Raw genomic sequence first — 24,592 nt, 5'->3', positions numbered from 1 at the left:
GCTGTGAGGAATAATATCTTAATAATAATCCTGGAAAAACAAATACCTCAAGTGCAGGTAGTTTCATTTGGAGGAGCAACGGATCCAGCTGAGGAATAGGTAGCCTACATTCTTTATTGAATGTACCTCCAGAGGGTTAACAGGGTGCAAATTTTAAAAAGAGGATAACACGGTGTAGGCAACACCGTTTTTTGTCGTTGTTATCTGTACTGACAGCACTCCAAATTTACAAAAAATGAGCTCAATGTTAAAATTGACCGGAGTTTTCCTTTAACGTTTGAACAACGTTACCATGGGAGTGAACGGAGTTGTCAGAACGCTTAATAAAGTTTGACTTTATCTGACTGTTTTGTTGACATTTGTTGACATCTAGTGGATGCATAACGCAAACCCAGTCAAACGTTTGACTGCAGTATCTTATGCGCCTTATAATCCGGTGCGCCCTATATATGAAAAATGTTCTAAAATAGGTCATTCATTGAAGGTGCGCCTTATAATCCGGTGCGCCGTATAGTGCGAAAAATACGGTATTGATTTTTATTTAGTTATTTATCAGTACCGACTGATATTGGATATTTAATTGCATTTAACAGTTACATTTAAAATCTTTAGTTTTCAAGCACAAGAAGACGTAAGAGAACTCAATTCAGTATTTGCGTGTAGTTAGCTGATTTTTTTGTAGCCTGGTAATACCAAACTCTGCTACCTCGCTTTGCTTCGTAGACAGAGTCTGGCATGGCATAATTGAAAAGTGTTTTCTTTATAACGTCTGGTTATGACGTGTGTTATTCGCCAGCTCAGCCGCATCGAACTTCCACTGTAAACACATGTATGATGCGAAAACGAAACCATCGAGCGAAATACCGGGGTGAACATGGCTGACCGAGTTTTGCTGCCTCCTTAACCCTCTGGGGACCAAGGGTTTTTTGGGGCCCTTGGGATGTTTTGACATGCACTGACATTTGTGCTTTTTTCAGTTATTTATAATGTTAATGGCAAAGGTGTAAATTCCCTCTATATAGCACAAACGGGGCTACCATAATATGTGAGCAACATGTATGTACATGTTTGTATTTTTGAGAGAATATTATTTATGCATGGTTATTGAAAAACTTAAAAATAAAAGTTTCTGAAATAAGGCCACAAAACACATATTGATTATTTCTTCACAAGACTTTTGAAATTGTATCACATAGTCTAGAATATTTGCTCCAAAACTATGTGAGAATCATCCTGACTACTCATTCAGATAAGTCAATGATTTCCATTACACGAGAGTAGATGTTAAAACTTCATGCTGATTTGTACTCGGCTTTCGCCAAGATAAGAACTAAGACGTAGCTTTATAGTAAACTATGTTTCTCCATCCATTTACGCTTCTTTCCATACGGTGGTGTGACTCCCCTTCTGTCCGGCGTTAACGTCTGCAGTGTACTTGGCGCATCAGCACACGCGACGGCTGCAACTACAGGACCAGCACGACAACCGTCTGGATTGAGCTGAGTAGGGGACATCTCTAGGGTCTTCAAGTGGGCACCTTCCGTCCTCAGTGTTTCGTCGACTAGCTCACGACACCTCAAGAGGGCTCGACAGTGACTCTGGCATCCCCCACTCATCTCAGCCCAGCTTACTGACCTCTACATCCCTCCTGCTGCTGAGACCTAACCACAATCTCACAATATCTCCGCAACCCAACCATACGCGCCAACCCGTTTGACTAAGGCTGTCGAGCCCCACTGGTGCGTTAATAGGCAGTTTTAGTGGCAACGGTTCCGGATGGCTTACCACCTACCGCAAAATACAATATCTGCCCAATCTAGGGGTCGACCGATTATCGGCGCCAATATTAAGCATTTTTATGGTTATCGGTATCGGCCATTTTCAAAACCGATTTGCCGATAAAATAATTTTATTTTGAAATGCGCTATATTTGGCTCTGACGCAGCCACCTTTGTCGGAACTCACCACTCTGTAGACTAGACTAATGTCCCCACACATCTGATTTGTTGGGAGTCACAAGTCCGGCCAATCAGCGCGGAAAGCTGAGGCACTGAAAGTGTTGCACTCTCACACCGAGAGAGCACTTGCTGACTAGAGCTGCTTCAGTTGTCTCTCAAAGTTAAGGCAGCAGCAGACTTTGCTGAAGAAGCAATAGATTACTACACTGAAGTTGCAAAATACCTCAATATAATAGAGCCCTGTGATTTCCACGATGCAGAACAGACGGAGTCGCGGAATCCAGTCATAAAAACGTAATTTACTGTATAAAGCGGAATATCACGGAATTTGTCAACTTTTTGATGAATTAATATAAAGCAGGTCAGTACAAATCAAACCGCAAAAAGACTATTTAAATATGAATCCTGCGTGTCTCTAACGTTAAATGAATGGCGCAGAGACGCGTGATTTCAGTTACCACACACACACACTGGAGCACGCGTGACACTTGCGCTGTTTTCAGCCTCAGCCGCATCATTATATGAGGACATGATTGCATAAACATCATCTCCAGAGCCGCTTAGTCACTTCATGAGCTTTTTAATGCTTCAACTGAGAAAAGTTATCGACATATCATAAACACACAGAAACTCAAAGATCTCCACGGCAACCCGTCAAAATAAAAGTTCGGTTTTTCACAAGGCCCTAAAAATTTAATTTTTGTTAAACTGTAAATAAATTGAATAAGTTTGATTTTAATTCATTAGAAATGCTTTTTGATTACTAAAATTTTATTTAAAAATTAAAATAGAGTCTTTAAGTTTTACAAAATGTTTACAGAATGCTGCTGGGTGCTCCCTGCACTTTTTACAAGTTATTATTATTATTATTAAGAACAGTTCTCAGATTCAAAGATATGTTTAAAATCATTTAAAGAAAGTATTTGTCAAAACCCTTTGTTATTCTTAATTTTGACATTAATTTACAGTTTTACACCAGACATAGCTATAATACATTTACTTTTACATTTAGTCATTTAGCAGACGCTTTTATCCAAAGCGACTTACAACTGAGGACTAAACCAAGCGAGTCATCGTGAAGAGGCAAAAGCAACGCAAGAAGTGCTCAAAATACAAAGTTCAGACATAGCTCGGAGTAGCATAAGCCAGGCAAGCGAGGATTTAGAGGAAAGGATTTTTTTTTAAGTGCTCCCGGAAGAGATGAGTTTTCAGTTGTCTTTTGAATGTTTTTAGGGATTCTGCATTCCGGATGAGGGTGGGGAGATCATTCCACCAGCATGGAACCGTGAATGAGAATGTTCTGGAGAGTGATTTTGTGCCCCGCTGTGATGGTACCACGAGCCGTCGCTCATTGACCGATCGTAGGCTTCTGGTAGGGATGTAGACTTGTAGTAGTGAGTGGAAGTAGGAAGGAGCTGAACCTGTGGTCAATCTGTAAGCAAGCGTCAAAGCCTTGAACTTGATGCGAGCAGTGAGTGGAAGCCAGTGCAGAGAGATGAGCAGAGGAGTGACGTGGGGCCTTTTGGGCTCGTTGAAGACAAGACGAGCTGCAGCATTCTGGATCATTTGTAGAGGTTTAGTTGCACATGATGGAAGTCCAGCCAGAAGAGCATTGCAGTAATCAAGCCTAGAAATGACCAGGGCCTGGACGAGAAGTTGTGTTGCATGCTCAGTTAGGAAAGGCCTGATCTTCCTGATGTTGTGCATAGCAAACCTGCATGATCGAGCTGTCTTTGTAATGTGGTCTGTGAAGGTCAGCTGATCATCAAAGATTACTCCAAGATTTCTGACCGACCTTGATGGGGTGATTGAGGATGAATCTGAGGATGAATCTAGCTGGATAGTGAGGTCGTGCTGTAGAGACGGATTGGCAGGGAGGACGAGAAGCTCAGTCTTTGCCAGGTTGAGCTGCAGGTGATGTTCCTTCATCCATGCCGAGATGTCCGCCAGACAGCTTGAGATCCGTACAGCTACTGTGGGATCATCTGGTTGAAATGAGAGGTAGAGCTGGGTGTCATCAGCATAGCAATGGTAAGAGAAACCATGTGCCTGTATGATAGGTCCCAGTGATGTGGTGTAAATGGAGAAGAGGAGCGGTCCGAGAACTGACCCCTGAGGAACGCCTGTGGTCAGTTGATGTGCTTTGGATACCTCACCTCTCCATGTGACCTTGAAGGACCTACCTGTGAGATAGGACTCAAACCAGTTGAGGGAGGTTCCAGTGATGCCCAGTGATGAGAGGGCGGACAAGAGGATCTGATGATTCACAGTGTCGAAGGCAGCAGACAGGTCCAGTAGAATGAGAACTGATGATTTGGAAGCAGCTTTTGCGATCCGCAGGGCTTCCGTGACTGACAGCAATGCAGTCTCAGTTGAATGTCCTTTCTTGAAGCCAGATTGGTTGACATCCAGCTGGTTGTTCAGAGACAGGAAGGATGATACTTGGTTAAAAGCAACTCGTTCAAGTGTTTTCGCAATGAATGGTAGGAGAGAGACAGGTCTGTAGTTCTCTAGAAGTGATGTGTTTAATGTTGATTTTTTAAGCAGAGGAGTTACCCGAGCCTGCTTAAATGCTGTAGGGAAAATGCCAGTGTGGAGGGATGAGTTGATAATGTGTGTGAGAGCTGGTAGAAGTGTGGGAGAGATGGCTTGTAGAAGGTGTGAGGGGATGGGGTCTAGAGGGCAGGTGGTAGGATGACTGGAGAGGAGAAGTTTAGATACTTCTTCCTCGGTTAGTGGAGTGAAGGAGGAGAGAAGGTTATTGGCTATGGGAGAGGTTAGTCTGGGTTCCTGTGCTGAGAACTGACTGCTGATAGTTGTAGCTTTGTTAGTGAAGAAGTTAGCAAAATCATCAGCAGTTAGCGAGGAGGTGGGTGGTGGTGGAGGTGGACAGAGGAGAGAATTGAATGTCTTGAACAGTGAACGTGTGTTAGAGGCGCTGTTGATCTTGTTGTGGAAATATGAAGATTTTGCGGCGTGAACATCAACAGAGAAGGCAGAGAGCAGAGATTGATACCTACTGAGGTCAGATGTGTCTTTTGATTTGCGCCATTTCCTCTCCGCTGCCCTGATGTATATATATATATATATATATATATATATATATAATATATATATATATATTAGGGGTGTAACGGTTCACAAAAATTCACGGTTCGGTTCGATACGATACACTTGTGTCACGGTTCGGTTCGGTACGATTCGGTACGTTTCCGATACAGCAAAAAGAAAGAAATGCCAGAGAAATTTCCTTGATTTAATCTTTTTAATTATATTTTTATTAAAACTAACATCATAAAGTATGATATTTTTTAACTTTGAGCAATGATGGAGCTATACTTGACTTTTCTTAGGAGCTTATAAAACAAAAACAGCTCCTTGGACAAAATTAAATGTAATATTGTAGTAGTTATAAACAAAGGTTTATTTTAGTTCAGATTAACATTTGAGGGCAGCAATTGTATTCATAATGTCAAAATAAAACCGACGTGATGTTACTTGAAAGCATTATAGCCTACTATTCCTGCCAAACTTCCATGGTTACAGTTAGTAGTGTTACTACAGTAAACCCATGGTGAATGTTGCTGATCTGTGGACACTGGATAGTTCATTCATGGCACAATGTTTCTTCCTGGTTTCCACGTCAGCGCTGTTTGATCCGTTAATAACGGAGAAATGCGAATGTTTCTCACTAGATCTTGCAGCGATGTTATTACTTCAGTGGCGAATTCAAATGCTTTCTTTACTGGATTTGGCTGTGTAGTAACAGTGCTGATGATTAAGATCGGCTCGCGCTGTATTTGTCCAAACTGATAAACGGTCCTTCAACCACACAATAACGAGTGGTTTCGTTCCGCTTACATTACATTTGCCATTTGATGTTGGGCAATGTTGTGGTCACGCACATTATGAGCGCGCTTGCCACGCGTGACGCGCCTTCATTTGAAATAACGAAATTTTGGTCGGCAGGAAAAATGGTCCAACGAACCGTTCGGTTCAAAAATGCGTACCGAAAACCGAACCGAAAGCCTCGTACCGAACGGTTCAATACGAATACGTGTATCGTTACACCCCTAATATATATATATAATATATATATATATATATATATATATATATCGGTTCAAAATATCGGTTATCGGTCTATTTGACCTGTAATAATCGGTATCGTCATCGGCCCTGAAAATCACATATCGGTCGACCCCTAGCCCAATCACCCGTCATTCGCGCAATATCCACAGGAACGTATACAAATAAACCAACAGACTCTTCAAGTTTTCTACGAAACCGTAGCGTGGCGGCGGCCTGTACTCAGCCAGCTAGAATCTTTCCGTCTCAGCCACAGCCAGTTGCTGCTCCTTTCTGCTGCTTCAGATAAGTTCTTTACTGTGCGACGCAACTCTTGGCCGCTGAATCCGACGTCTCTGAGGAACCGGGTTGTAGAGTGTGCCACAAAACCTCGACAACCCACTTCCACTGGATAAACCTGGACTCTCCATCCTCGCTGTTCTGCTTCAGTGGCCAGATGAGCATACCGCAGTTTCTTCCTCTCATATGCTTCATCTACCGCATCCTCCCATGGCACTGTTAACTCTATCAGTTGAACAATGCGTGCTGATCCAGACCACAAAACAATATCTGGTCGTAGGTTAGTGGTGGCAATCTCAGGTGGAAAAATAAGCCGTTGATCAAGATCAGCCAGCATCTTCCAGTCCCTAGCAGCTTCCAGTTGTCCTGGGCGAGAATTGGTGTTAACACTAAATTCAATAAAGTCTTTTAGAATGTGTATGACGTGTTTTATTTGAGAAAGCTTTATGCGAGGAGGCGTGATCTCTCATTAATATGTATGGCATTTCACACCTGAGAAAGACAAAGACCCTCCCATAATGGCCCTATTAGGTGCTATCAGGCCATATCATTACGAGGAGCCTTGCACAAAGAATGAGGAGATTTAAAAAAGAATGGCTTTTAGATTGTTTGGATTTATTTACAACACAACATAATCCAAAGATACACAACAAAGGACAAAAAAGCACATTAGTAAACACACTGATCTAAAGACAGAGGCTTGCACAGTCACACAGCATTGTCCCATTCCTGAAACATAGTACATACCTGTCATTTCCAAGGTGTTTGATTTTTCATTTTACCATGTTCATGTACAGTCTCCTGTGAATGTTGAAGTCAGCAGGACTCATCAGTGGCATCTTGTCCCTGTAAAAAAATAAATAAACACCTGTGAACATGCTGATATCAAGAGAAACTATATGGCTGCACGACTTTGGGCATGCTGTTACATGTCATGTCCTGAGTTTCCCCCCGTCACTGTGTATTTGGTTTATTCCTGTTTCTCAGTTTTCCCTCTCCTCGTTAGTTTTCAGTTCCTTCACCTGTGTCTAGTTCATTTGCCCCAGCTGTGTCTTGTTCCCCTATCTGTTCTCTGTGTATGTAAACCCTGTGTTCTCCCTCACTCCTTGTCGGTTCTCGTTAATGTATAGCGTGTGTTGTGGTTCCAGAGTTTTGTTCATTAAATCCTTGTTACCTGTTCATCCTCGTCTTCTCGTCCTTCCTACCACCACGGATCGTAACAGAAGAACCGACCTAAAAGAAAAAAAGGAAGATGGAGATCTGGAAGCAACGTTTTGAGGGAACCCGCTTGGCCAGATTCTCTGGGACTCGGGGAGGTCGTAGAGGGGGACATGTCCGTCAATCCACAGTCCACAGTCCATGTTCGCTCTTCAGCCAGGTGCATGTGGTCCCATCCAGCACAGAGCCCGTCGCCTGCCCGCCAGAGCCTGAGCCCGTCGCCTGCCCGCCAGAGCCTGAGCCCGTCGCCTGCCCGTTAGAGACTGAGCACACCGTACGTGAGTACATCCAAGAGGACACTGCGCTGATTGTAATGTCTGCGGCGATCCTGTATGTGTGGGCTACACGAACATCAGCTACAGCCCATGAACTCAGCCCTGAGTTTCCCAAACGGCTGGTTCTGCCCAGCTCGAAGCCCTCTTCACCGCTGGTTCCGCCCAGCTCGAAGCCCTCTTCACCGCTGGTTCCACCCAGCACAAAGCCCTCTTCACCGCTGGTTCCGCCCAGCTCAAAGCCCACTTCACCGCTGGTCCTGCCCAGCTCAAAGCCTTCTTCGCCACTGGTCCTGCCCAGCTCAAAACCTTCGCCACGGGTTCCGTCCAGCCCAGCCGAGCCCTCACCGCTGGTTCCGTCCTGCCCAGCCGAGCCCTCACCGCTGGTTCCGTCCAGCCCAGCCAAGCCCTCACCGCTGGTTCCATCCAGCCCAGCCAAACCCGCGCCGCTGGTTCCGTCCAGCCCAGCCGAGCCTGCACCACTGGTTCCGTCCAGCCCAGCCAAGCCTGCACCGCTGGTTCCGTCCAGCCCAGCCGAGCCTGCACCACTGGTTCCGTCCGGCCACGTCCAGCCAGAGCTTCACGTCAGCCACGTCCAGCCAGAGCTTCACGTCAACCACGTCCAGCCAGAGCTTCACGTCACGCCTGCCGAGCCAGAGCTTCACGTCACGCCTGCCGAGCCAGAGCTTCACGTCAACCACGTCCAGCCAGAGCTTCACGTCACGCCTGCCGAGCCAGAGCTTCACGTCACGCCTGCCGAGCCAGAGCTTCACGTCACGCCTGCCGAGCCAGAGCTTCACGTCACGCCTGCCGAGCCAGAGCTTCACGTCAACCACGTCCAGCCAGAGCTTCACGTCACGCCTGCCGAGCCAGAGCTTCACGTCACGCCTGCCAGGCCAGAGCTTCATGTCACGCCTGCCAGGCCAGAGCTTCATGTCACGCCTGCCGAGCCAGAGCTTCATGTCATGCCTGCCGAGCCAGAGCTTCATGTCACGCCTGCCGAGCCAGAGCTTCACGTCTGCCCTTCAGAGCCTTCTCCGCTGGTCCCGTCCAGTCCTTCAGAGCCTTCTCCGCTGGTCCCGTCCAGTCCTCCCGAGCCTTCTCCGCTGGTCCCGTCCAGTCCTTCCAAGCCTGTCCTGGAGCACGTCCCGGAGCCTGGCAATCCCCCCAAAATTTTCTTGGGGGGATTGCCAGGCCACCTGAAGGTGCGTCTCTGCCATGGCCGCCCGAGGGTGCGTCTCCGCCGTGGCCGCCGAAAGGGGATTCTCCGCCATGGCCGCCCGAAGGTGCGTCTCCGCCGTGGCCACCCGAAGGGGTCTCTCCGCCATGGCCACCCGAAGGGTCTTCACCGCCATGGCCACCCGAGGGGTCTTCGCCGCCATGGCCACCCGAGGAGTCCTCTCCGCCCTGGGCCCCTGCACGTCCTGCTCCGCCCTGGAGGCTTCCTGCCCCTGTGAGACCACGCCCTGGTCAGCCATCAGGGCGCCCACCCCCCCCCACCCCATTGATGTTATACGGCGCAGGGACGCGCCTTTTTGGGAGGGGGCGTAATGTTACATGTCATGTCCTGAGTTTCCCCCCGTCACTGTGTATTTGGTTTATTCCTGTGTCTCAGTTTTCCCTCTCCTCGTTAGTTCTCAGTTCCTTCACCTGTGTCTAGTTCATTTGCCCCAGCTGTGTCTTGTTCCCCTATCTGTTCTCTGTGTGTGTAAACCCTGTGTTCTCCTTCACTCCTTGTCGGTTCTCGTTAATGTATAGCGTGTGTTGTGGTTCCAGAGTTTTGTTCATTAAATCCTTGTTACCTGTTCATCCTCGTCTTCTCGTCCTTCCTACCACCACGGATCTTAACACATGCATTGTAGATTTTTTCTGGTTAAAATTGCTTTTTAATTATACACACACACACTGCTTAGAATAAGTGAACACACCCATGCTAAAGTTGCCTAAAAAGAGGAATAAAAAAATCTTAATGCCTGAATTAAAAAAATTGAGGAAAACTCCAACCTTTAGGGACATGAATAATGTCCCTGAATTCTTTGTGAATGAATAATGTATCGCAAATAATTAAATGTTCTTCTTTAAAATACAGGGTGCATACGTCTGGACACTTCTATCACACACCCTTCACCATATAGACATGGTTTTATTTCAGTTCAAAGTTAGATTTGGAAACATCTTGAAAAGAAAATAGTCTTTTTCCATAAATGTCTTAGTTTGATCATACATATTTCAAAGTTGAGGATTCATTATTTTGATGTAGCTTGCATTGGAACAAACATCTTAGTTGATTAGTTTAATGACAAAACATACTATATATTTAACATATGAGCAGAAACTCCTAACAAAAGCTTATTTGATGTCTTTATTTTGAAGCTTATTTGAAGCTTATTTGATGCTTATTTGATTTGAAAAACTTTATCCAAAACTAGTCAACGAAATGTTGTCTTTTATTTCGTCTGTAACAGTGCGTATATGTGCATTCATTCATTCATTAATTCACACACACACACACAGAAACATGATTCACATTTAAACAGTATGCTATTTTTCCGTTTACAGACACTAACGTTATTCTATATCGCGATTAGAACAAAGCACAAGCATAAAACACTTACACTTCTCAGCTGAATCTGTTGCTCCTCCTCGAAGTGAAAATAAACCAGCACTTGTTCTGTGGTAAATGTCCCAGGATTATTCCTTATAGCCGCGCAAGACGAATCTTAATCTGACTAAAAAATATAGTGTGTTTACAGCATTTGCATGGGGGCGTTTATCTATTTTGCATATGGCCTCAACACACTATCTTATGAAAAGCGCGCTCTGCGAGTGGGTGTGAACAAATTAACGATAATGAGCTGAGACAGGAGAAACTGTACTTCTCTTTAGTTTCATACAGATTACATTGCAGGAAAATATTTGTTTTAAATGTGAATTGTTTTATTTAAAAGTAGAAATGTAAAGCTTTCTTTAGATGTATGTTTCATGTTTGTGTGATAAGTATTAGCTGAGTTTCAGTTCATTTTCCAGACATGTTTCAGAAAGATTTTTGCGGAGACAGAGTGAGCTGAAAGCGCACCCTGTTTATTTTATTTATTTTAAAAAAAGACAAGGTTTTGATGTTAATGTGAGTGTACACAAAACAAGAATTATAATCATGTATTGATTTTATTTATATGACCATAAATGACGGAGTATTTTAAGTCTATGTTGCTGCTATGTGAAAAAAAAAAAAAACAGCAAAACGCGCCGGCGCGTTTGCCGTCCCCAGAGGGTTAACCTGATCCTCCATGAGTGCAACCAAGGGGGACACAATCACAACTATCGCCTTGCCGGCCTTTGGCCTCCCCAGTTTCTCGCTGACGATCGGTAATAGTTGATAAATTAAACTTTTCCCAAAACCTGTCGGGAGTAGGGCCACAACATCACCTCCATTCAAAATGTTTAACAAACACTCATCTTGTTCGGGCTTCAGTTTGCAAATGCCGGGAATATTCTCCACAACAGAGCGAATTGCATCCCGTGTCTCCACATCCGTGGTCGTTTTCGATTTCCCCTAACCTAAAATACAATCTTAAACTTGGTGCTTAGCGTCTACGTCACGCCTCTCAGCCCGCCCTCTGTTCGTTGATTGGCCGGCTGTTTTCAGGCCGGAGGAAAACTGAGAGACATGTCGATGTCTCAGTACAGAAGCGAACTGAAATAGAGCGGAAGTACGAAGTCTGACGTAGTCAGGCTAGATTTTTTGGGCACATGCTTTAAATGTGTGCACACAAAACTTCTCACACAGCGAGTACGGAATTGAGTTCTCTTTCTCTTCTTCTTGTGCATAAATGTTTAAATTGGCAAGGCTTAAAAACACGTGCAAATAATAAACTTTCTTGACGATGCAGCACTGGCCTGATTGGGACAGTGGCAGTTCCGTCCATTCTTGGCCATCGGACAGTCCCTTATTTTGCCACACTGAAGGTGGCAACCCTACATAGAATCTAGGGATGTGCACGAATATTCGATCTGTAATTAATATTCTAAAAATAAAATACTATTTAAACTTTTTTTCCTTTTTTCTTTAATTTTTTTCGCAGTTATAATTAAATGCACTGGGTGGCGCTGTGGAGCGTGTTTAACAAGTGGATTGTATTTGATCACATGTCGTTGTCTGCCTCCCGAAGTTTGGAATTACTTAGATGAAAATGATATTACAAAATGGAATTACTTTTAATCAATTATTAATGAAACTGAGTTATCATAATATCACCACCACATTGAGAAATCACATGAAATATAAACACCAGTCGACTGAGGAAGCAGCTGTCCATCACTGCGCAGCTGCAGTACCCCGAGAGAATCGTGATTCGAGATGATATCTTCTGGTAGCAAAATGATTTTGAGACATATGCCTCCTTTAAGTGTCGTTGAGGGAGACAGGTTTAAGAACAGAAAATGCAAAGTGCTGTTAGTAACTTCACTTTGCACACTGTGTCTCTGCAACGTCTGTCAACTCGAGCATGTGGAGATTATTGTTTTTCTCAACATGAACGTGAAACAATATAAACACGATAATGCTGACTTGAGTGCACATACGTTCTGTACGATAACTGCGCCGTCTGCTTTATTAGCGTTTTTTTCCGTTCGAATCGCGCTGCTTGAGCTTAAATGCTTTTGTTCTTTATATTTTTGGTTTACACATATTGTGTAATGTGTTCAAATAAAAGAAAACCTTAAGATACATAGTAAGCTTGTTGTGTATATTGCCTAATGTAAGCTTGTTCAGAAATGGTGACAAAAACAGAAATGGTGAAAAAAAAAGGTAAACTTAAAAAATAACGCATTTCTCTTTAAACGACATTTAAAGGTGCCCTAGAATGTTTTTTTTTTAATTATTTTATAATGTTTCCTGGGTTACCCTTATAATGTTAGTATGTTTTTTAGATAAAAAATATTCATAATTTAGAAATAAATGGCATTTTTCCTAGCCTGCTTTTAGCCTCTGATTTGAACACTCTGTTTGAAGGGGCGTGTCTGCTGTGGGATTCAGTGTAACCGCGGCCACTGCTGTGATTGGCTGACATGCTTGAATATGAAATAGCAACACATTACATGTGAAACTCTCTCCCGAATACTTTTACTACTGCTATTATACGTTTTTACTACAACAGCTATCGAGATTAACGAATCGTGAGATGTTTTTAAAGTATTTAGATCTATTCCCATCACATAAAATGTTGCCGTGATGAGCATTGAGCAGATGACAGTGTGTTGATCGCGACAATGAAGATCTTATCATTGCAAAGCAGTTTCTGCACTCTCTCTGCTTTCACCAATGCAAACACGATGATGTAAATACAGTAAGAGCTTCGTTGTGCAGTAACGTGCGTCATTGATTTCATAACGAGTTTGGCAAGTGTCCAGATAAACTCGCGCTGTGTGGAAAGATTGTTCTTTGATCGCTTTCTGTATATAATTTGTTCACAATTTAAATACGATTATTTTCATCCTACTAAAAGAAACGATGTGAAGCTGATATTTTAGTCACTGGCTTGACTTACTGATGCATAAACAGTATTGAACGATTTTGAGAGAAAGATTACCTGTCTGAACTTGAACAATTACACATCAGAAAGTGTTGCTTGGTAGCTCGATCCGAGGCCAGCTCTGTATTGGCCCAAGTTGAGGAAACACTCGGTGAAATGTTTGGAAATTTCCAGAGAAAATAAAATTAACCCATTGTTTCTTCAGAGGCTCAGATGAAGGAACTAAAAAATACTTTTGTGTTCATGTGTACATCCACTGAGCAACTGCCATGCTTCGGCTGCGCAGTTCCGCCTGGCATTGAGGGCTGGCATTATGCAAATATTTGGAGGCGTACATATTAATGATCCCGACTATTGCGTCACAGTCGGTATTGTGTGGAGAACCGACCGTTTTTCAGGGGTGTTTTTCATAAACGTGAATTAAATGAGAACGCGAAAACAGTCCAGTTTGAGATTCACTCTATGTCATGTCCATGCACTGAACTCTTGTTATTTGACTATACCAAGGTAAATTCAATTTTGAATTATAGGTCACCTTTAAATAATAGTCCAGGCAAAGTAACTCATTTTGGAGCCAAAAATAGAACTAATTGTAAAAGAATTTTTTTCACCATAGATAATTTCTATAAGGTGTCCAGAACAACATACTAAAAGTCCCAAGAAATCCTAGTTGAGGAAACATGTTAAATTCTCATCAATGCGAGATGTGTGCCAGACTAAGGCCAGGCAACAATACACCCGAATGGGGCTAATTTTTTCCTTTACTCCTATCAAAACAAAACTTTATACAATGAAAGTATCCATGAAAAGTTTAAAAAATTGTATTACAACTTTCTTTGAAAAAGAATCTTAATATGCAAATGAGCTACACTAATCGAATATGCCCAAAATACACCCAAATAGGATTATTTTTTTCCTTTACTCCTACCACAATAAAACTTTACACAATGAAAGTCTACATGAAAAGTAAACCATTTTGTATTAGAAGTTTCTTTGAAAATTAATTTGAATATGCAAATGAGCAATATACTAATCGAATATGCCCAAAATACACCCTAATGGGCTTATTTTTTCCTTTACTCCTATCACAATCAAACCTCACACAGTGAAAGTATACATGAAAAGTAAATTTTTTGTTTTACAAGTTATCTTGTAAAACAAAAATGTATGTAGTTAGTTTCTTGGAAAAATCTATTTTAAATATGCAAATGAGCTCAACACTAGGCCCAATTGACTTATGGCCAGGAAGCAGTGGCGATTTCTTTAAGACTGGTATGTTGCAGATGCTGCATTTAGGTGAACACCCTGGGAGAGCTTCAGTAACATTCCTTCCAATGATTGATCTTAATCCCAGTGATGAATCCTGCATATACTCAACATTGAGGTTTGTGGCAACTCAAGCTCTGGAGTATGATGTGACCCCTGTTCTGACGTTCGACCAACCCCTTTTCTGGAAAGCCTTGACCATTATCCAGTCTCAGCCAAGCAACAATGAACTCAAGCGAATAGTCCTCAGGCTTAGGGGATTTCACATCCAAATGAGCTTCTTGGGTAGCATTGGACATTTAATGGCAGGGACTGGACTGGAGGAGTTACTAGAGGTGGTGTATGCTGGAAATACAGTGTTCCACATGATGTCTGGCAAGGCTGTGTCCAGGGCAGTTCGTGGTCACATGCTAGTGGATGCCGCACTTAACACCATGTTGCTGGCTGATGCTTACAATGTGCCACTACCAACCAAAGACACAGTAGAACAACCTCCAGTTGAGATGATGCCTGCCGCTGATACTGAGCCAGATGAGGAAGTTCTACCAGAAAGACTCGGGAGAATAAATACTGTAACAATAAATACATTTATTGATAGCCAGCAAGCAATAAAGTTCTTTGGCGTAGGCCCCGTCCATAGCTCGCAATCCGAGGGTCCGGACTCTGCATTTCCTGCCTGAAGACGAAGGCAGGGGCGCAGCCGACCCCCTGGAGGTATAGGAAGGGACCATCCTGGTGGTGGTGGGGAGGATGGAGGTGAATGAAAGCGTCAGCATCTGCGAACTCAAACATGTGTAAGTACTGGTCTTTTATACCGCAAGTACTAGACACGATTGGATAGATGAGAAGGTAATAAGTGACGTAGCAATTAAGTCTTCCTGGCAGAACTTAACGCTAAAGCTTCCATTTCCCGATACCCAAGAAACAGTCACAACTGACTTGAGTATTGCAAGTGAGTTATATGACCAAGTCATGTCCTCTAATATGCCGATGGAAGAACTTTGTTCTGCTGAAGTTTTGGAGAGTATCCAGAGTGCACTCAACAACAAGAAGGAAACAATACATATGAGGACAGCACAGCTTTGGCTGCAGTACATGGACATGATTGATATTCTGAGAAACTTTATCAAAGGTGAGAGGACAGGCAACTGGAGATTGCACCTTCAGTGTGTTCATGATATGCTACCCTACTTTGCCGCTTCTGGACACAGACTATATGCAAAGTCAGCCTATGTATACCTGCAAATGATGACAAACACATCCAGATGTCCACAAGAAATTTGAGGAGGGATTTTACGTAGTGAGGCGGAGCAACAGGTATTGGGCTGGACTGTCCACTGATCTCATTATTGAGCATGCTCATGAGAAGTGTAAAAACACATGGAGGCTTAACAAGAGGAAAAGGATTTACAGAGACTCAACGTTTGGTGTGGGTCCTCTCAATGCCAGCATGTGCAAACATCAACAATGCTGTGCAGTCCTTCACGGATGTCTCATATGAGACCAGCGACCAACATAAAGGGGTGCCTCCGTGACCCTGAAGACTATACCGGCGGGGGTTATACCCCTGGCAGGTACTACCAAGCCAGGCAGTTTTCAGGTTAGAGGCCAGTCTAAAAGCAGCATTGCCATCACCCATTGGCACTAGGATGATTGGATGAAGATTGGGCTGATTTGTCATACATATGAAGGGTGTTTCTATGCACATTAGGACATATTCAATAAGTGTGGAGCTCATGTGCATATTCAGATTCATTTCAAAAGAAACTTGTAATACAAAAAAAGTTACTTTTCATGTATACTTTTACTTTGTAAAATTGTATTGTGGTAGGAGTAAAGGAAAAAATTAAGCCTATTTGGGTCTATTTTGGGCATATTCGATTAGTGGATAGCTCATTTGCATATTAAAATTCATTGTCAAAGAAACTTGTACTACAAAAATATTTACTTTTCATGGGTACTTTCATTGTGTAAAGTTTCATTTTGATAGGAGTAAAGGAAATAAATAGCCCCATTGGGGTGTATTGTTGCCTGGCCTTATTGGCACACATCTCGGATTGATGAGAATTTAACATATTTCCTCAACTAGGATTTCTTAGGACTTTTAGTATGTTGTTCTGGACACCTCATAGAAATGATCTAAGCTGCAAAAAATTATTTTACAATTAGTCTGTTGTAAAACGCTACTTTGCCTGGACTATAAACAAATATTCGAATATTGATTTTTATGAACCCGAATATTCGAATACAATATTTTTGAAAAAATGCCCATCCCTAGAATCATGGCCTGAGTCAACAACCTTGTGCCTTTGAGCAAAGCACTTCACCCTTTGTTGTTCCAGGGTGTCTGTCCATGTGATAAACAGAAGCCAATTCACATAGCCCTGGTTGTGTGACAATAACTAAAGATTTTATATTTTATTTGCAAGCATGTAGACTGACTCCTTATGACTGGATCAACAGTTTCTCATTTGGGACTAACTTCCCTGCAGCTTGGCACCTTGATAATTCGTCTCTAATGTGGCACCAGCCCATTGGCTGTTTACGCCTCATTTTACCAAAGTTATTCAGCAACACATCTGTCACTGAGGTAAGGTGCTGTTTCCCCCAGGCAGTGAGCTGAAGATTTACTGCTACACACTGATACGTGAAGACTGTTCGTGTGCTTCCAGTCATCTCTGGGAGGAAAGTTAGTAAGTACTTTCGAAACTTTAAAAAAGTGACTACTTAATTTGTATACCTGTTGCTCCAGCCTTGGGTTTTTATCCTTTGCATTGTGTTTAGGAGTTCAGCACAGAAGTCAGAAATTTCTGTAGCAGTTTAAATGACTTTCCTTAAGTATGTATAAAAACACAATATGCTTTGTGGAACCAGCAAAGGCTTTTACATGCCTAAGAAAGCAACCAAGGATTCTCTCTGAAACAATAAAATATACTTGCGGAAAAGTTCTTTTTCGTTCTTTGCTTAGGGGTTAAACGAAGTTCGAAATGCGTGACCAGCGATATACTGTTAGTGAAGATCCGGTGCCACCCACACTGCTGAGATCGGCGTTTAGATGAATATGTAAATTTGTGCTGCGCGCTTCCCTCTCAATAACAAAATAAACGCACAACAACAACAACAAAAAAACAGCAAGCATTTTTTTTAATAAAGCATAAGAAAAGCATCTGATCATAGCAACGTAGATATGTTTGCACGAGCTCTGCAATTCGGCACTCGAGTAAAGTCACGTCACATTACTTTATGTAGCACTTTATACAATAGATTGCTTAAAATCAAGCAGCTTTACTGAATTAAACATGAAAAACAGTGTCAGTGTCTTGTTTCATGAGAAGTACAATTTAATCTTCTTCTATAAAGCAGCTCTCCAGTGTGTTTATGTTTTCACTCGCGGACGTCTGACCTTGATGGACTGAACTGGAGAAATGAACCGGTAAAGATTTTCACATGTACGCATCATGTTCCACATCTATTATGTAATCGCCACGGATCAATGGTAGTACAAAAATCTTGACCAGCCGTAGCGAACCTTTCTGGAAAGTTCGCTTTTGCAAGCTGTTTCAAACTCCCAAAACGAACTCCAAACGAAGTTCGTTTTGGCCTGATTTTGTACGAAATGACGTCACATCAGTTTGTTCTTTGATTTCGCTTGAAGTATATCAGGACATTAAACCATTCATCTTGTAGTCTGATGCCCACTGAGGTGGTCTCTCAGTGAGGGGATACCATATAATACAATGGATAGCATATAATACGATGGATACCTCATGATCTGGTGTCTATTGTGGCTTGTTTGTCCTCTATGGGATTTTAAATGTGCGATGAAGATAAGACCAAAATGTCTTTCTTCAATTGTTTGCCCTCTCCTCCCAATGATGCCTTTTCTCTCTACTTCCTGTGCCCAGAAAGCAGCAGGGCTCTGAATCAGCCATGCTGAGATCAATAGAGAGGCGGGAAGAGAAAATTACTTCCCTCTCCTGCTGGAACGTAGATTGGCTTTTCACATCTTCATTTGAAGCTGTGCAGTTGGGTTTCAATGGCTGGCAGCACTGGCAGGCGATACAGCATCTGATTCTTGTGGACGAATAGCACATTTTAGCAAGAGTAATTTGTTTTGGGAGTAAATCAGGTTGGACTACATGTCTGAGGAAAGGCCATTGTGGACATGGGTAGTTATCAGGCGGACTTGCTAGTCCGGGAGAGTATCAATAGAATTTTGTTATACTATGGGTGGGTGGTGGCCCCCAGTATAGGGTCGGCACCAGGACCCTCGAAGTGGGGGGGTGGGGGGGAAATACAGATAGTGGGCGGTGCGGGGTATTGTGTATAATTTGCGGGCATCAGGGAGCCAGTATCAATATGCGCGGTATTGAAATCGCTTCAAATACGTGCTCACTTTTTACTTTAGCTTTCCAATTCGCAATCATGCATACTAGGGGGTATCTGATGCACATTTTACAACATAAGATGTTTGTCAATGACTCTCAGGATCTGTTTGGCACCAAATCACGCTATCTTACTCGATTCACGTAATAAGTCAAATCTGACTCCTGCTGCACTGTGCTGCGATTGTGTAGCTTGTGCTGTATGGAGCAGTGTAGACGCTTTTTGAAGCGTCTGAACGAAATTGTTTTCATTTCTATAAAAAAAAGCTTTTTGACAGTGGGGGCGATTCCACGGTGGGGAAGTAATGTAATCGGTGTACGGCCGAAAACCATGTAGCACCGGTAACACTACCACAGCAAGTATAGCTCCAACCCATGTTCAGTGTGCAAATTGAACAAAGGAAAAAGACTTGTACCTGAACTTTAAAAGGGGCTCAACCCATTTTTTTAGTTGTGATACAGTGATATCTGTCTACATTACATCCACACTGGAGTTTTAGGAAGCCAAACAATAATAATAATTGTATATTATTATTATTATTATTATTATTATTTTAATGACAATACTAGCCTATATATTGTAAAACAAATGCACTGTAAAATAAATGAAAATGAATATTTCATAATAAGTATATTATTTTACTTTACGGTACAGTAGGGGAATTACAATACCTTTGTCCTGACTTCACTTGCAAGAGATATACCCATGAGCTTTTATTTGTCGGAAACTGCAGTTGAGCTAGAAAGCACTATTTTAGCTAGTTAGGTAGTGGGTTAAATCTAATACATAGTGTAATTTTTTCCCCAAAGCAGTTCAGTGCAATCTCTGCCCCGCAGCTTAAAAAAAAAAAAAAAAGATTTCATTACTGATGTGATGTCAATCACAGTGCTGATGGCCTACACAAGGCTACACCAAATACTAACCCTTAAACTTAACTGGTTTGGGAAGAAATCACACGTCCACTACATTGGATTTAATCCAGTATGTAATTACGATACAGGCTGCATTGACATTGACACCTTTTCCTGGATGGTTCCAGAGCGGTGTATATTTGATTGTTTGTATGCAAGAAAAGTAGGACTGGGTATTGATACAGATTTCCTGATTTGATTCATTTTCCACAAGCTCTCAATTTGATTCGATTCCAGTTTAAATTTTATTGAATTCAGAAAAAAGTAAGTACGATTTTATTTTTGTGAAGATTTTAAATTCCGCAAGGGCATTTGATCAAAAGTGACAAAGATCACATAGATCCTGTGATTTTATGAATCAATAGCTGGATTGAAAATAAACTGAAAAACTTTGCAGTCCTTTTCACACAGGAAGTGCTTGGCTGATTTTGGATGTATGCTGTTCAAAGCTTTTGTGCCCTCAGCTCTGCACTGCTGACTGCAGCCCCTGAGGGACGAGTGTACCTCCAGCACCATTCTGAGATGGTAGCAGGTCCATTGAGAATATGACAGCCCTGCAGTTAATCAGAATTTATTGCCATGATAATTACATTTTAATGTTAGCCTAGCTCTAATTGTCCCCTGAGGTTTGGCCACAGGAATCACTGATGAACAAAAGGGAGTAAATTGAGAGGGAAATGTTTTTTAGAAAGCATTTAAATGCACACATGCTTAGTCATATTTCAGGATATGCGGATTTGCCGTTGTAAACGGTTAAAGCTTTTGCATGGGCAAGCATTCATAAGCACTATAATAAAACACATTTTCTTGCGTCTCACAGGCTCCAACCTCAATTTCTGTGAGACTCAATGATAAGTGGGCTAAAGCACAGACCTTCCCAGATATATTCAGCTCTCGATACCAAACTCAAACTAATGAGACCCCTGGGATAATTTTCCTGTAGATTTTATAGTGGAAGCTTGTGCTCTAAATGGAGTTTTGTTATATGTTTCTGGTTTAACACTAGATACTGTATCCTGTAGACCAGGGATGGGGAACGTCAGTCATGGAGGGCTACTGTCCTGCAGAGTTTAGTTCCAACCCTAATCAAACACACCTGAACAAGCTAATCAATGTCTTCAGGATCACTGAGGGGGCTTTCACACTGGCAGTTTAGTTCGGAACAGGGCACGGTTCGCATGAAATATCGCTAATGTGAACGCTGTCATGCGGACCCGGGTGCGCACTGGGGTACCGAACCCGAGACTACCTGGAGGAGGTGGTCTGAGTTCGGTTGCTCCCGAACCGTGCCGCGGTTCGCGTGAATGTGAAAGCAACACGGACCCGGTTGCGCACTTGTTCAGGAAGTAAAGTGACCTGCGCATGCGTTTTAGCTTATTGTGATGTATTCAGTTAAATAAAACACTTGTAAGGGATGATAGTGTTGATGATTTACCTTGGATACGAGCCTGCAGTGTATTCGTGCATTGCGTGTGGAATCAGGGCAACAAATTTGGAAATCCACTGTCTCCTCAAAAGAGTCCGTTTGCAAGCAGCAGAAGGCCACCTTATGTGACACACACACAGTAAACCTGTATTGTTCACTCAACTGCGCATAATAGCAGCGAATTAATAAAAAACACAATATTGACCCACGTTCTGTTTTCTATCATGCGCCGTGCACGTTTGCGATGACGTAATATGCACGTAAACGCATCAGGGTTCAATAGAATCAAGTTGAGTGTGAAACCAGACCAACGCTGCGGGGGGCGCCGGGAACAAACTCACTCGGGGCTCGGACCGCAGCAAACAAGCTCCGTGTAAAAGCTCCCTAAGGCTACAGGCAGAGGTTTTTTTTCAGTGTTGGAGCTAAACTCTGCAGGACAGCGGTCCTTCACAACTGACGTTCCCCATCCCTGCTGTAGACTAAAGGTTAAAATGTAGGATACATTACCAAATTCTGGGCCCATATCGATAAGAAGTGTGAAATCACTCTCATGTTTGTTGTTCCTTATTCCTTTTTGCTTTATTATTTGGGGAAACACAGGCAGACCACTGAATTAAGCAGTTGAAATGTGGTTAAAAGATTAAACAAGACAGGCCTTCTTGATTAGTTCTCCTGTCTGATCACACAGAGAATAATTGTAATGCTTATTTACACAGAACAAGCCCCTGTTTTATATGCGGCATTCTTGATTAACTTCTGTAATGAATGTTTTGGAGCCGTATGGGCACTACAGACATGTATTATTTATCAATGATTGATTAATTGTTCATTTTTTTAATTTGTCTATATTTGATATTTAATTGTGCACGGTCATTTTCTTTATTTTTACATTTAGATTCCCTTTCGGTTATCTAACACACTCAATATTAACCTTTAAAATGTATGATTATTGAATGCATTTGTGATGCTTCTGTCGAATTAAACTGTTTATAGTTTTTAATAATGCAATATCACTGTTAATTCTAATCTTTAGCTAATTTCAAAATGAATATCCATTTTTCATAACGTACATTAGAATGATGATGCCTGAATTCACTTCTAGCAGTTTTAGTTTTAAATGTTTTATTTTTCATTTACAGAAATAATAAAATAAAATAAATTTCAGCCATAACATGAAAATAATCATTTGCTTATCGGTATTGACCAGAATTTTTATATTGGTGCATCTCCAAATACTGATTGATATTAAAAAAAGATCTAAATACGAATTGATTAAGCCTATTTTGATTGTTGAATATTAACTTGATTGAAGCAAATATGAAGCAAGATTGTGCATGGCATGTCTTAACACAAACTTGCACCCTTGCCATGCTTGTAAAAATAAAGCTGGCTTAATGTGATCAAAAATAATTTTCACTGCAAACTCTGCAGTAGTGTGTTAAAGTACATGTCAAGCAATGTTCATCTGTTAGTCTTATTGCATGTCATATTTTTAAGTATATTAATTTAATGTAAAAAACAACAACATGCAAATGGTATTTGGAGTCCTCCATATTCGCTTTTCTTCTGTAATGTGTTTTTTTTTTTTTTGTGTGCCATTTGTCAGTGGGTACATGAGCTGCACCTCTGGAATCGAATACTGCTATTTCTAGCAAGAAATCCAGACATTTTGCTGAGGTCTTGCAAGCATTGCTACTCTTAGCCCCATTGAGAAAGCAAAGCTCTGTAAAAAGCTGCTTGTTTAGTCACTCTGATGTTTACTAAATTTAAGCTCGGGGAAACCAGAGGAAGCTGCTTTCACATGCAGTCTGTTACAGGTTATCACTTACCTCCTGGTTATTTCAGACAGCATAACAAATGGGTTCGTTCTCACAGATGCTCTCTCAGAGAATTTGTAGAGATTGTTTTGCAGAAGAACACCTGACTTGCCTTAGTTGTCTGAGATTGTTACATCCATTCTTGTGATTTTGCCCTAGTTTTTTTTATTTATTTGAATATTTGCTATTCTATTTTAGTCAGTATCCCTGATTTGTAAAATGAATTGGAGAACTCAATAACATACTGTAGAAGGCACACTGAAATGGCCTTTTCTTTCCTCAGTGGATTTGTGGAAGACCTGTCCTAGCTTTTGTTAGGTTATGTGGTCATGGTCCACTGCTATAAACTTAAGAGTTATTGACCTGTGTGCCTTTCTTGCTACCTTAATATCCTGCTAAAATAAACCACTGGGGCTATAAAAGCAGCCAGCAGTTAAGCCACTTTACAGGGGCAGCATGCAGTGCCTGTAAATCCAGCAGCAGTCATTATGTCTCAAAGCCTGCTGCGACTGCATCAAATGAGAGATTTATGCTGTGATAATGACAACTTTTGTCTGGGATTTTTAAATCATTGAAGTTAGCCCACGTAGATCCACTTAAGAGTTTGACAGCAAGCAGGCCTCATTTAAGAGACCACCACGCACTCAGATCAGAGAAATCTAAATGTCTTTTATAATATTTTTCAGGGCTAAATACTTTGAGTTCCTCACAGTTTTTAATTGTGGTGACATTTAGGGTTCTTTCACACTTGATTCCATTGCCTGGTCCAAACCCGAGTTTGAGTGCTCCCCCCTGCCCCCCCTGGACTGTGTTCACATTATATTATTTGAGTCCGAACTGCGGTACATTTGCATCATCAAAGTTCCGTTTTAAAAGCGTCAGCACATAACGGCACTTGTGTATATCTACCGCAAATATAGGCTACTGAAAATGTTCTAAAGAACGCGGGAGTCCATTTCTGCTGAAGGTGAGCTTTCTCACTGCTTGCATTGCATCAGTCACACTTGTCAGGAGTGTGAACAAACACCCAGTTTTATCTTATCATACGTCATCATCAATAACGGTTCACTTCTGCGAATTAGTACAATTGCGTTCATATCAGCAGTTCATATCAGCACCATACCGGAGTTCACATGAACTGTAGCCTACCCCAGACCACTCTTTGCGGAATCGGGTACGGTTCGCAGGTGCGCACCCGAGTTCGGAAAACAGCGTTCACATCATCCAAATGAACTGAACTCTGCCGTCAGTCAAACCTGGGTGCAGCAACAGTGCTAGTATAAAAGCACCCTTAAATTCTTCTTTTTCTGAAGATTTCTCTGTGATTTGTTTATTTTTGAATGTGTGATTGTTTATGACGTAAGTGTATTTCATATGTTATGTTGGTTACAGCACAAGCCATTTATAGTATACTGAGATATCTCATATCATGCTAAATA

Source organism: Rhinichthys klamathensis, unplaced genomic scaffold, assembly GCF_029890125.1.
Source record: "Rhinichthys klamathensis goyatoka isolate OS25496 unplaced genomic scaffold, OSU_Roscu_1.1 h1tg000125l_1, whole genome shotgun sequence".
Taxonomy (NCBI): domain Eukaryota; kingdom Metazoa; phylum Chordata; class Actinopteri; order Cypriniformes; family Leuciscidae; genus Rhinichthys; species Rhinichthys klamathensis.
The sequence above is the reverse complement of the archived record's forward strand: the minus strand, read 5'-3'. Positions refer to the sequence as shown.